The following is a 12,923-nucleotide window of genomic DNA, read 5'->3' as shown; positions in this document are numbered from 1 at the left end:
CCCACAGGAGATTTCTTCTTGGCTTCCAGTGCAGGGTGAAGGCAGACAGCCCTTAGAGCATGCACCAGCAGGAAACAGTCGAGAAAGCCGGCAGGATGAGGCGCTACAATTTTGCTTGTAGTCTTCTTGCTACTTTGTTGCAGTTTTGCAGGCGTCCTGGAGCAGTCAGCAGTTGATCCTTGGCAGAAGTCAAAGAGGGAAGTGCAGAGGAACTCTGGTGAGCTCTTGACTTTGTTATCTGGTGAGATGCCCACAGGAGAGACCCTAAATAGCCCACAGAGGAGGATTGGCTACAGCGAAAGGTAAGCACCTATCAGGAGGGGTCTCTGACATCACCTGCTGGCACTGCCCACTCAGAGCTGTCCATTGTGCCCTCACACCTCTACATCCAAGACGGCAGAGGTCTGGGACACACTGGAGGAGCTCTGGGCACCTCCCCTGGGAGATGCTGGTCAGGGAGGAGGTCACTCCTCTTTCCTTTGTCCAGTTTCACGCCAGAGCAGGGCTGGGGGATCCCTGAACCGGTGTAGACTGGCTTATAAAAAGAGGGCACCATCTGTGCCCTTCAAATCATTTCCAGAGGCCAGGAGAGGCTACTCTTTTGGGGCCTTTCACACCTATTTCCAAAAGGGAGAGGGTGTAACACCCTCTCTCAGAGGAAATCCTTTGTTATGCATTCCTGGGACTGGGCTGCCCAGGCCCCAGGGGGGCAGAAACCTGCCTGAGGGTTGGCAGCAGTGGTAGCTGGTGTGAAAACCCCGGAAAGTTCGTTTGGCAGTACCCGGGCTCTATGCTGGAGACCCGGGGATGCATGGAATTGTCCCCCCAATACCAGAATGGTATTGGGGTGACAATCCCATGATCCTAGACATGTTACATGGCCATATTCGTTGTTACAATTGTGACACTACATATAGGTATTGACTTATATGTAGTGCACACTTATAATGGTGTCCCCGCACTCACAAAGTCCGGGGAATTTGCCCTGAACAATGTGGGAGCACCTTGGCTAGTGCCAGGATGCCCACACACTAAGTAACTTTGCACCTAACCTTCACTAAGTGAGGGTTAGACATATAGGTGACTTATAAGTTACTTAAGTGCAGTGAAAATGGCTGTGAAATAACGTGGACGCTATTTCACTCAGGCTGCAGTGGCAGTCCTGTGTAAGAATTGTCTGAGCTCCCTATGGGTGGCAAAAGAAATGCTGCAGCCCATAGGGATCTCCTGTAACCCCAATACCCTGGGTACCTAGGTGAATATATGACAGAACAACTAGGTCCTAAACAACTATAGCCTAAACCACTACTGCTAAGCAACTAAAAAGTCTCTACAACTAAGTACTGAACAACTACTGTGTAAACAACAATTGTGCCTGAATAACAATTGCCTGGACAACTAATTTTGATATATATTCTAAACAACTAATAAACCATAAAAAACAAAAAGAAAACCTTACCTTAAAATTAGTTGTTCAGGCAATTTTTATTCAGGCACAATTGTTGTTTAGACAGTAGTTGATCAGTACTTAGTTGTAGAGACTTTTTAGTTGTTTAGCAGTAGTGGTTCAGGCAAGTAGTGGTTTAGACCTAGTTGTTCAGGATGTTTCCCTACCTAGGTACCATATACTAGGGAATTATAAGGGTGTTCCAGTGTGCCAATCAGAATTGGTAAAATTAGTCACTAGCCTACAGTGACAATTTTAAAAGCAGAGAGAGCATGAACACTGACGTTCTGATTAGTGATACAGTTAGGCACCACAGGGAACACATACAGGGCATACTTTATGAGCACTGAGGTCTGGCTAGCAGGATCCCAGTGACACAGGCAAAAACAAACATACACACAGTAAAAAAGGGGGTAACATGCCAGGCAAGATGGTACTTTCCTACACTTTTTCACGTACAAGATCCCCAACTCTGGGAATTCAGCCTGTAGGTGTTACAGGCACATCCTTGATTCCTGTGGAGGCAGCACTGATAGAAGAATTATCGTCACAGAACTGTTGCAATTCCTGTAAGACAGTGACACATTCATTTATGTCAAAAGGTGTTTCTGCTGCCTCCATGCCAGGACCATCAAGATACAGGAACATGCATTTGGGTTCTGAACAGGCACTCATATAAAGTATGACCCCCCAGGGACCTTCTAGGCAGATTATTAAGTGTTCTCTGGACTCCATATAGGTGATTAAGCCAACTACGACCCATACCTAAGACTCTGGCAGTTAAGGATTGCTTTAACACACGGTTTAATCACTCCACAACACTATTTCCCTCGGGATAAAATGGAGATGAGTACTGGAGTTGGACCCCCAACAAAGCAATGGCGTCCCTGAATGCCCTTGAGGCAAAAGCAGGGCCCTGGTCAGAATGGAAAGCCGCAATCGCATATGTGCCGATAAAGACTCTTTAATACCAGTACGAGCATCAGCCGAGCGTTGTGGCCACACCCTTAAAAATCTGGAGCATGAATCAACAGTGACTAATATATACTTGTATGTACTATCCGGTGTTAGGGGACCGCATTAGTCCAAGTACACACATTGTAATGGTTTGTTTGAAATCAAGAGGGGTATCTGTGGCAGGCATTTGGCAGTGGAAACTTTAATTTTTTGGCAGATGTCACAACAAAGGACATTCTGCTTGGTCTCTTTTTAGAGGCCTGACCACCAATAACGGGCTTGCAAGATCGAAATTGTAGTCGCCACACCAGCATGGGCAGATGCCACCCTCTCATGAGCTGCTTTAATCAATTGTGATCTTAGATCTCTATTGGGAATGTCTTGTACCCCTACGCCTGGTATCTTAACCTCAGCGTTCAGCATACCTCCCATTCGGTAGAAATATTTGTCAGGAAATCCTTTTGGATAGGGCGTACCATCAGCCGTAGCTGTCACGGCAGCCCATATGTCTGTGTCCGGTTTTGAACTCAAACGAGTCACTGCAGCTACAGCGGCCACAGCCATTGCTGACTTTGCGGCTTCATCAGCCAACGTGTTTCCAGCAACGTGTATCCCAACTCGCTGGTGTCCAAGGGTATGCACAACATGGACATTTGGTAGCATCTCTTTCAGATCTGCAACTTTCCCACACAGAAGTCTGTGCTTTATGGTGTTGCTTTTGCAATCTCTGAACCCGTTCTGGCACCAGTAATGCAGATATTCATTGAAGGACCGGACACAATAATATGAATCACAAACAATCAGCGTAGGCTGTGCAGGATCCATATGTTCCAGTGCCATCAACAGCGCTTTTAGCTCTGCCAATTGTGCTGTGCAATCCCCTAGGGTTTGCGTAAATGTATGTAGGGGACAACATTTATCGTCCTCCATGTAGCCGCTTACGACAGCGCAAGCAGCAGAATATTGGTGTTTTGTGCCAATTGCAGTTTGTGCTGCGCCATCGGTGTACATGACTCTATGATATTGTTCAATAGGCAATGTATTTGCTGGAATTGGGTATTCTATTTCATACTGCAAAAATTCTTGAGTTTGTAATTTTGGGTCAAAAATATAGTCTACATCAGTGGCTGTCAAAAACATAGCCCATTGTATCCCACGTGGATGTAATGCTTTTGCGTTCGGAACGCTGGCTTTTGTAACAGCCTCCAGGGCTGGGATTGGAGAAACAACAATAATGCGTTTTCCTTGGGCAAGAGGTTGTTCTTTAATGACAGCCATCTGTACAGCGGTGAGAATTTCCTCAGTGGGAGCAAAGCGTTGTTCTGCTGCTGAGTATAAGTGTGATTTGCATGGAATCGGGACTGTCTCACCGTCATTAAATGTCACATAGGTGAAACCGATGACACCAGCTATTACTCTGAAGACCAAATGTGTTTTGTTGTCCCTTGTGTGTAAGTATTGTGCTGCAAGCATGTCTGTTTGCAATTCTCTAAGAATGCGTGTGTGTTCAATTGTCCAGAATTTGCTTGAAAAATCAGGATGTATCAGATCATATAAAGGTTTTATGCGTGTAGCATTATCTGGAATGTAAGTTCTGTCAAAATTTAGGAAACCCAATAGAGATTGGAGTTTTTTAATCATATTCGGGGTTTGTAACTGTGGTAATTTTTCTAAGAATTGTGGAGCTAGGCTCTTTCCTTCACTTGACAGCTCATATCCCAGAAAGAGGACGCTGAGGAAGGCGATTTAAAAAATAAAATAAATTTGTAGCCAAATTCGCAAATCCTACAACAATGTGGGCTACCCGTCTTAAATGTTGTCGTAATTCATCATCCGTAAGATAGATATCATCTACATAGGACAATGCTTCAGGATCAATCTTGGGCAAAATTGCAGTCACACAAGCAGCGAACAGTCCTTGGCTGTTCTTATACCACTGAGGTAAACAACAGAATTTTTTCTGTGAGCCTAGTGCACTGAAACTTGTTAAGTCTACTCTCATGCGCTATATTCTGGCAGAAGAAACCACTGGAAATACCAGTGTTGTTTTGTATTTTTTACGCACTATATTGTTCATTAGTGCTATGCTATGTGAGTTTTGTATAGCATAAGTGCGTGAATGACTGTTTAAATGTCTGTAGTCTAAGACTATTCTGTATGAATGGTCTGGTTTAGCTACTGGGAACAATGGATTATTCATTGGGGAGACACAGGGATCAATTACGCCCTGGTACTCTAATTGTGTGAGTATTTCTCTCGCAGGTGCTTTTGCTTCGTGTTTTAGTGGATACTGAGGTTGAGGTTCATTTTTAATTGGAATTACATGGTAGGGGGGAGTCTTTATCCCATCCTACATGATTTTGGTATAATGCAGGTGCCTGTTCCAAAGCCCAATCAATGGCATAGGATTTAGTGAGTTCCTCTGGAACAAGGGGCGAGAAGGAAGGCTTAATGACGTCTTCTCCATATGGGCAGGTACAGACAAATTCAGGTGGCCAATCTTGTTCGGCCAACAAAACATCATATATGTTCACTACGCGACCTCAAAAGATGGCATCTATTATGCGCTCAATGTCTCCTTCTAACTGTAGCGTTACTTTATACACCCTATCAGGTGTGGAGACACGCATGTCCGCAGTTTATACTTATATAAGTTGCTTTCACCTCCAGATGCTCTAGAAGACTCCAGGGACCTATTGTGACCTCTGCTGCGCTGTCTAGCAGTGCTAGTGCCCACTTCTTGTTCTTCAAGAGTGGCATGTCGGACTGTGACTGCTGCCACTTTTTTCTTTTTGAATTGGGGTTTTTGTTGGGCGGGTTTCTTTTCCTTTTTAACAGAAACCTCCGATGAGCGTTGTGATTCCTGTCTCAGTTTCACGTACTGTGTTCTTCGCTCTGATTGCCAACCTCTCTCATTTCGTTTTTCCGATGAGTCCTGAAAGGAACAAGATTGCCGTGTATCACTATATTGATATCTATCAGGCATTTTTATATTATCTCTATTTCTGAGATTATATCTATTTTCTGGGGTCTCCATTCATGGAGATTCTCCCCTCTCCTTTTTAGGAGCTTGTTGTTTTTTATCCCAACGTTTCTTATTACCCTCAGAAGCTTGCTTGGGAAAATCTTTATTAGATTTGCCCTGAAATTGTGGTCTAGACGGTCTGGCCCCTAAACTCTCTCGACCAATACTAGAATAGGTCTCTGCAATAATCTTAGGCAGCTCGCGTTCCTGATCTTGTTGCGGAACGTCACGGAGCCGCATGCGCACTGCCAGTGCGACCACTTCCCCTTTAAGGTTATTTAAAATGATTGATGACACTATGGCAAAATTGCCCATCAATTGCATCCCCAAATCTAGGACCGGGGCAGCCCTGTATTCATCTTGAATTTGCTTCAACAACTCTGGCAAATTGGCAAGTGTCGGTGTACTGTGTGCGGTTGTATAGAACGCAGCAAATACCATGCCCCAGGAATTACAGTTATCCACTGTAGGGACCATCCCAAATGGCAAGCACATCGTTAATATTCTATGTTTATCCTATGGTCCCGTATGGGGAAATACTGCCTCCAGCACATTTATTTTTTGTGCTAACCAAAACGGAGTTTCCTCTTGTTTGGTGGGTACTTTACCCATAATTGAATGTACAGTTGCAGGGTTTATACCTGGCATTACTGCATGTGGATGTGCTGGAGCAGCACGTGCTGGGTTTGTATTGAATGTTTGCATTACGAATTGTACTAATCATCTATATATCGCTGTTAATTCTGTATATAAGCAACGAACCGCAGATACCACTAAATTTGCAACTTCAGGATGTGGTGTATAAGTGGCCAATAAAGGCCTGGGAGGACCATTGTTACTTAAAGGACCTAACCTTACTGGTAAAATTGTATGGGGTAGGGCACCATCAAGCCAATTCTAATGTTCCTGATAAGATAATGGTATTTGTTAGAAATGGGGTCTTTGGTTGGCAGTCAGTTTACCCCCTGTCCAAGCAAGGACCATCACTCTAGTCAGGGTAAGTCACACACAATCCAAATTATCCTGTGCCCACCCTCTGGTAGCTTGGCACTGAGCAGTCAGGCTTAACTTAGGAGGCAATGTGTAAAGTATTTGTGCAATAAATCATACAATAACACAATATAGCACCACAAAAATACACCACACAGGCGGTCATTCTGACCGCGGCGGTCGGCGCCCGCCAAGTGGTTCCCGCCGAAAGACCGCTCCGCGGTCAAAAGACCGCGGCAGCCATTCCGGCTTTCCCGCTGGGCCGGCGGGCGACCGCCAGAAGACTGCCGGCCGGCCCAGCGGGAAAGCCCCTTCAACAATGAAGCCGGCTCGGAATGGAGCCGGCGGAGTTGCAGGGGTGCGACGGGTGCAGTGGCACCCGTCGCGATTTTCACTGTCTGCAAAGCAGACAGTGAAAATCTTTGTGGGGCCCTGTTAGGGGGCCCCTGCACTGCCCATGCCAGTGGCATGGGCAGTGCAGGGGCCCCCAGTGGCCTCACGGCACCCGTTCCCGCCATCCTGGTTCTGGCGGTGGACACCGCCAGAAACAGGCTGGCGGGAAGGCGGTCGGAATCCCCATGGCGGTGCTGCAAGCAGCGCCGCCATGGCGGATTCCCTGGGCCAGCGGGAAAACCGCCGGCTCCCCTTTTCTGACCGCAGCTTTACCGCCGCGGTCAGAATCGCCCAGGAAGCACCGCCAGCCTGTTGGCGGTGCTTCTGCCGCCCTCCGCCATGGCGGTCATGGACCGCCAGGGTCAGAATGACCCCCACAGTGTTTAGAAAAATATATACTATTTATACTGGTATTTGCAGGTCAAAACGATAAAAGATGCAATAAGAAATTGTAGAGATATCACTGGAAAGTGATATAAAGTGTCTTAAGTCTTTAAAAAGCAAAGAAAGTCTCTTTCAAGCACAAAGTACCTGGTTTGTAGTGAAAAACCTCCGCAAAGGGCCGCAGAGGAGGAGATGCGTGGAAATGGTGTGTGCGTCGGTTTCGCCCCTTCACACATGGACTTGCATTGTTATTTTTCAAGCGGGGAAGATGTTGCGTCAATTTCCGGTGTGCGGGCAGTCTCCTCTGTGGGTCACGGGGTTTTCAGATGCCCCGGGGTCTGTGCGTGGAATCCTGGCTTGTTTGTGATCCGGCTGCGCGTCGTTCTGGTGGGCTGTGCATGGTATTTTCTCCCTCACAGCAGGCGCCGCGTCGATTTCCTCTCTGGAAGTCGGGCCGCGTTGTCCAGACGGGCCGTGCGTCGAAGTTCCGGTCGCACCGCAGGCGCCGCGTCGATCTTTTCCTTGCGAAGTCGAGCGGCGTCATCCCGGGTCGGCATGCAGTGAATTTTTCACAGCGGAGCAAGCTGTGCGCCAAATTTTTCACCGCACAAGGAGTCCAGTTGAAAGAAAGAAGTCTTTTTGGTCCTGAGACTTCAGGGAACAGGAGGCAAGCTCTATCCAAGCCCTTGGAGAGCCCTTCTGCAGCAAGGCAAGAGTTAAGCAGGGCAACAGCAAGGCAGCAGTCCTCTGTAGAAAGCAGTCAGGTGAGTCCTTTGAGCATCCAGGCAGTTCTTTTTGGCAGGATGCGGGTTCTGGTTCAGGTTTCTTCTCCAGCAAGTGTCTGAGGTGGTAGGGCAGAGGCCCTGTTTTATACCCAAATGTGCCTTTGAAGTGGGGGAGACTTCAAAGAGTGGCTTAGAAGTGCACCAGGTCCCCTTTCAGTTCAATCCTGTCTGCCAGGGTCCCAGTAGGGTGTGTGGCAGTCCTTTGTGTGAGAGCAGGCCCTCCACCATCCCAGCCCAGGAAGACCCATTCAAAATGCAGATGTATGCAAGTGAGGCTGAGTACCCTGTATTTGGGATGTGTCTGAGTGAATGCACAAGGAGCTGTCAACTAAACCCAGCAAGACGTGGATTGTGAGGCACAGAAAGATTTAAGTGCAAAGAAATGCTCACTTTCTAAAAGTGGCATTTCTAAAATAGTAATATTAAATCCAACTTCACCAGTTAGCAGGACTTTGTATTACCATTCTAGCCATACTAAATATGACCTTCCTACTCCTTTCAGATCAGCAGCTACCACTTCAATAATGTATGAGGGCAGCCCCAATGTTCGCCTATGAAGGGAGCAGGCCTCACAGTAGTGTAAAAACAAATTTAGGGGTTTTACACTACCAGGACATGTAAACTACCCAGGTACATGTCCTGCCTTTCACCCACAGAGCACCCTGCCCTAGGGGTTACCTAGGGCACACATTAGAGGTGACTTATATGTAGAGAAAGGGGAGGTTTAGGCTTGGCAAGTACTTTTAAATGCCAAGTCGAGGTGACAGTGAAACTGCACACACAGGCCTTGCAATGGCAGGCCTGAGACAAGGTAAAGGGGCTACTTAAGTGGGTGGCACAACCAGTGCTGCAGGCCCACTAGTAGCATTTAATCTACAGGCCCTAGGCACATATAGTGCACATTACTAGAGACTTATAAGTAAATTAAATAGTCCAATTGGGTATGATCCAAAGTTACCATGTTTAAAGGGAGAGAGCATATGCACTTTAGCACTGGTTAGCAGTGGTAACGTGCGCAGAGTCTAAAAGCCAGCAAAACAGTGTCCAAAAAGTGGAGGGAGGCAGGCAAAAAGTTAGGGGTGACCACCCTAAGGCTGTCAGGTCTAATAGTATTTCTAAATATGCGTATGCTCTGTATTGTACAGGTGCATTCGCAAGTGTATAATGATGAAATGTGTTTCTGTTCACATCAACTGCTGGAAATGTGACCCAAGAATAAAACAGTTCTGTTCTATAAGCTGCATGGGTATCCACCACAAATGTGACTGGACCCCCCTGGAGTGTTAGGCCATTTGCTATAAATGTGCAGTCAGAGGTTGTCTCATACTATCTGCTGTGGATTCGCCATACTAGATCGAAGAAATGTTCAGAGAAGGCACACCAAATAGGGTTTTCCTTTTAAAGTTCAAGCTTGAACAACCTCCAGCCTCAGATAGGATAGCCTACATAGCTGGGGTGGAAATCCTCAGTACCACGGACGTCTCCGTATACGCTATTGAGGCGTCATTGTATATAATGAGACAGAGATACTCCGGAGGACCCGTAAATTAGAGCCTGACCAAACGTTGGCGGCGGCGCCATGTCGTGTAGGCTCTCATTATTCCAAGGAGACTACTGGATTTTGAGTGGCAGAATCGCCGGCGGTGTGGGAGACTAAGGCCCTCATTACAACCTTGGCAGGCGGCATAGGCCGCCCATCAAGGTTGAACCGCCGAGTGCCCGCCTATGCGGTCGCAAACCCGCCGGCCGCATCACAACATCCCCGCTGGGCCATAACATTGTAGCCGGCTCCTGCTGTGCAGAGAGTGAAAAGCAGGGTGGGGCCCCCGGGGGCCCCGCAACACCCCTTCCCGCCAGCCTTTCCATGGCGGTCTCTACCGCCATGGACAGGCTGGCGGGAAGGGGAGTCATAATCCCTGCAAGCAGCGCTGCCCTGGCGGATTATAACCACCGGGACAACTATGGCGGGAAACCGCCGGTCCCGGCGTTGTGACTGTGGTGGTCAGAATATGGCTAATTGTACTGCCAGCCTGTTGGTGGTACGATTGCCAAAACAACACTGGCGGTCTTTGACCACCAGGGTTGTAATGAGGGCCCAAGTCTAACCCACTGCGGGTGACACCTGTCGCTCCAATCCCAGTTTTGCTTCGGCTAACTAGCAGTGCCTCATCTCTACCCAAGGATAGGGATGACTGGGCAGCCGAGTGTATGACATACTAGGCTTCTCAGGGAAGTCGTGGTCACTCAGGTCTCATCTGTTTCTCTCATTAACAATGCAGTTTCATATATAAGTGACAAACAGAGTCAATATATGTTTCAATAATGAATTTAATAAAACAACTTCATCTTAGATAGCAAAGCGTGAGCTGCAATAACCAGGACGACACAACATGATAGTACTGAAATTGTGACGAGAAGAGTGAAGCATAAAAAAAATGCTATCATATTGTCACTATAATCAAAGGACTAGCTCCTACCTAGGCTATGATAGAGCACAGCATGTTAAGATCTAATTCTTCCCTTCAGGTTCCCCTGGGAAGACATCAAACCCCATACCTGAGCAAACGCCTGCGGCCTGCGTTTGCATCTGTAGTAAAGCATTCAGCAATCAGCATACAGTCGTGGTTCACTGGCTGGAATCTTCCTCTAACGTGTAAGGGACAAGGAAATGTTTTTATAATAACACAACTGATGTTCGGAGAAAATGTCCCAACGTAAGGATGTGTGTTTTCTACAAATGTTGGAGACTAAACTTCTACCACGTTCACCGGCAATGTACCGTGCTGTAGCCTTGGAAGAAGCACGGAGTGATCAAGAATGTCTTGTTTGAGAACGGAGTGCTGGCCTAGGCAAAAACGGTTAGATAAACGGAAAATAAAACAAGACCGTAAAAATGGTTATTGTAACAATAATAAGATGAAGCTGAATAAAATATATCTAGGTAAAAGTGCACAGCAGCCTAGTGTGTTAAAATAATGTGCATGGAGCTATAAATAAAATGGCTACACAACAACATATGTGGTGATGTATGCGTGCACCTATAGAATGACCGTCTGCCAACAGCACCTGTACCATTGCACCTTATGTGTTTTCTGACAATGCTAAGCAGCATCGGCAAAAGCATTGTACACTTTTTACCAATCCAGTTCAGGATCCCCAAAACGTTTTGGTATGTATCATGGGCGAGACCGAATTGCTTAATATGAAGTATGTGCATATTACTTTGCATCAGCGTTTTTGTGTTGCAAGATAGAAAAATCATTCATGCATATTGTGCAAGAACGATGAAATTGTATAAAGGCATCAAATGACCTAGGTCAGATTTAGGACCCGATAAAGCATTTTTCAGATTATACTTTAAACAAGGCCAACAGGTCTCTTCACCCAGCATGAAGGGGTGGAAAATAAGGCATCAAAACCCAAACAGCACAATTTAACATGACAGTGTGATCCATTTGGCCATACAAGGAAAACTCCAGTGTGAAATAAAGTTTAGGGTTTTATTTCAGATTCAGGCTTAGGGGGTCATACCGACCCCGGCGGTCCTTGACCGCCGGGGCCGGGGTCGGCGGGAGCACCGCCAACAGGCTGGCGGTGCTCCTGAGGGCATTCTGACCGCGGCGGTATGGCCGCGGTCAGAACCGGAAAACCAGCGGTGTCCCGCCGGTTTTCCGCTGCCCTGAGGAATCCCCCCTGGCGGCGCAGCTTGCTGCACCGCCATGGGGGATTCCGACCCCCTCACCGCCATCCTGTTCCTGGCGGTTTCGACCGCCAGGAACAGGATGGCGGTGAGGGGTGTCGTGGGGCCCCTGGGGGCCCCTGCAGTGCCCATGCCAATGGCATGGGCACTGCAGGGGCCCCCGTAAGAGGGCCCCACTTTGAATTTCAGTGTCTGCTTACCAGACACTGAAATTCGCGACGGGTGCTACTGCACCCGTCGCACACCTTCCACTCCGCCGGCTCCATTCGGAGCCGGCTTCCTCGTAGAAGGGTGTTTCCCACTGGGCTGGCGGGCGGCCTTTTGGCGGTCGCCCGCCAGCCCAGTGGGAAACCCAGAATGACCGCCGCGGTCTTTTGACCGAGGGACGGTCTTCTGGCGGTTCCCGCTTGGCGGGTGGCTCCCGCCGCCCGCCAAGCTCGGAATGACCCCCTTAGTCTTATGTAAATGATTCTTAAAACAAGATTATAAAGATACAGGATCACTTTTGGTTGACTAGGTTGATGGAAAAGATTTAGGCGAATTGACATAAAAATGACTAAACACTCAACAAAAGCAATAGAAATCATCAATAGAATAATTTGATGGGTAGAAAATAAGCACTGCTCAGTTCCTTTAAGCATGAATGTAAATAAAGAGTCATCTAAATTTGGCTAGGCAGTGCAAGTAAATCCCTACGGATTAACAAGTCACAATTTAGCATGTGCTGGGAAAAAACATATGAGGTCAAAAGGCAGAAAGAAAAAGGACAAAAACAATTTGGAAAAGTAACATCTGGAGAAAAAGGTGACTAACCAAGGTTGATAAAAAGCAGGTAAAAAGGGAAGGCATCAGCATTTCAGAAGCTCGATCTAGAGTCTTCGCAGACAAAGGAAAAATTCTAAACCCCAGCAAAACATTGAAAAAGAAGGGCACGGAGGTCTGAACCTCTAATAGTCTAAGGGGATGCAGAAAGAAGAGTGATGGGGCAAAAGGGCAAGCAGGATGCTCAAGTGGGGTCTGGAGAGACTGCTGCTGATCTAACTGGGGAACGGTATATTAAAGTTCAAAGTGACTTATGATTCGTCCATCAGCTGCATGACATCAATCAGAAGATTTCACTGTCCAATCAAAGTTCATTCCATGACATACAACTGCAACATAGGGATATATTCCCAAGTACATCATATGAAATGCATCCATCTTAGGTCATCTGTGTGATTTGAATCAAATGTATACAGTCTA

Source organism: Pleurodeles waltl, chromosome 8 (assembly GCF_031143425.1).
Source record: "Pleurodeles waltl isolate 20211129_DDA chromosome 8, aPleWal1.hap1.20221129, whole genome shotgun sequence".
In the NCBI taxonomy this organism is placed as follows: domain Eukaryota; kingdom Metazoa; phylum Chordata; class Amphibia; order Caudata; family Salamandridae; genus Pleurodeles; species Pleurodeles waltl.
The sequence above is the reverse complement of the archived record's forward strand: the minus strand, read 5'-3'. Positions refer to the sequence as shown.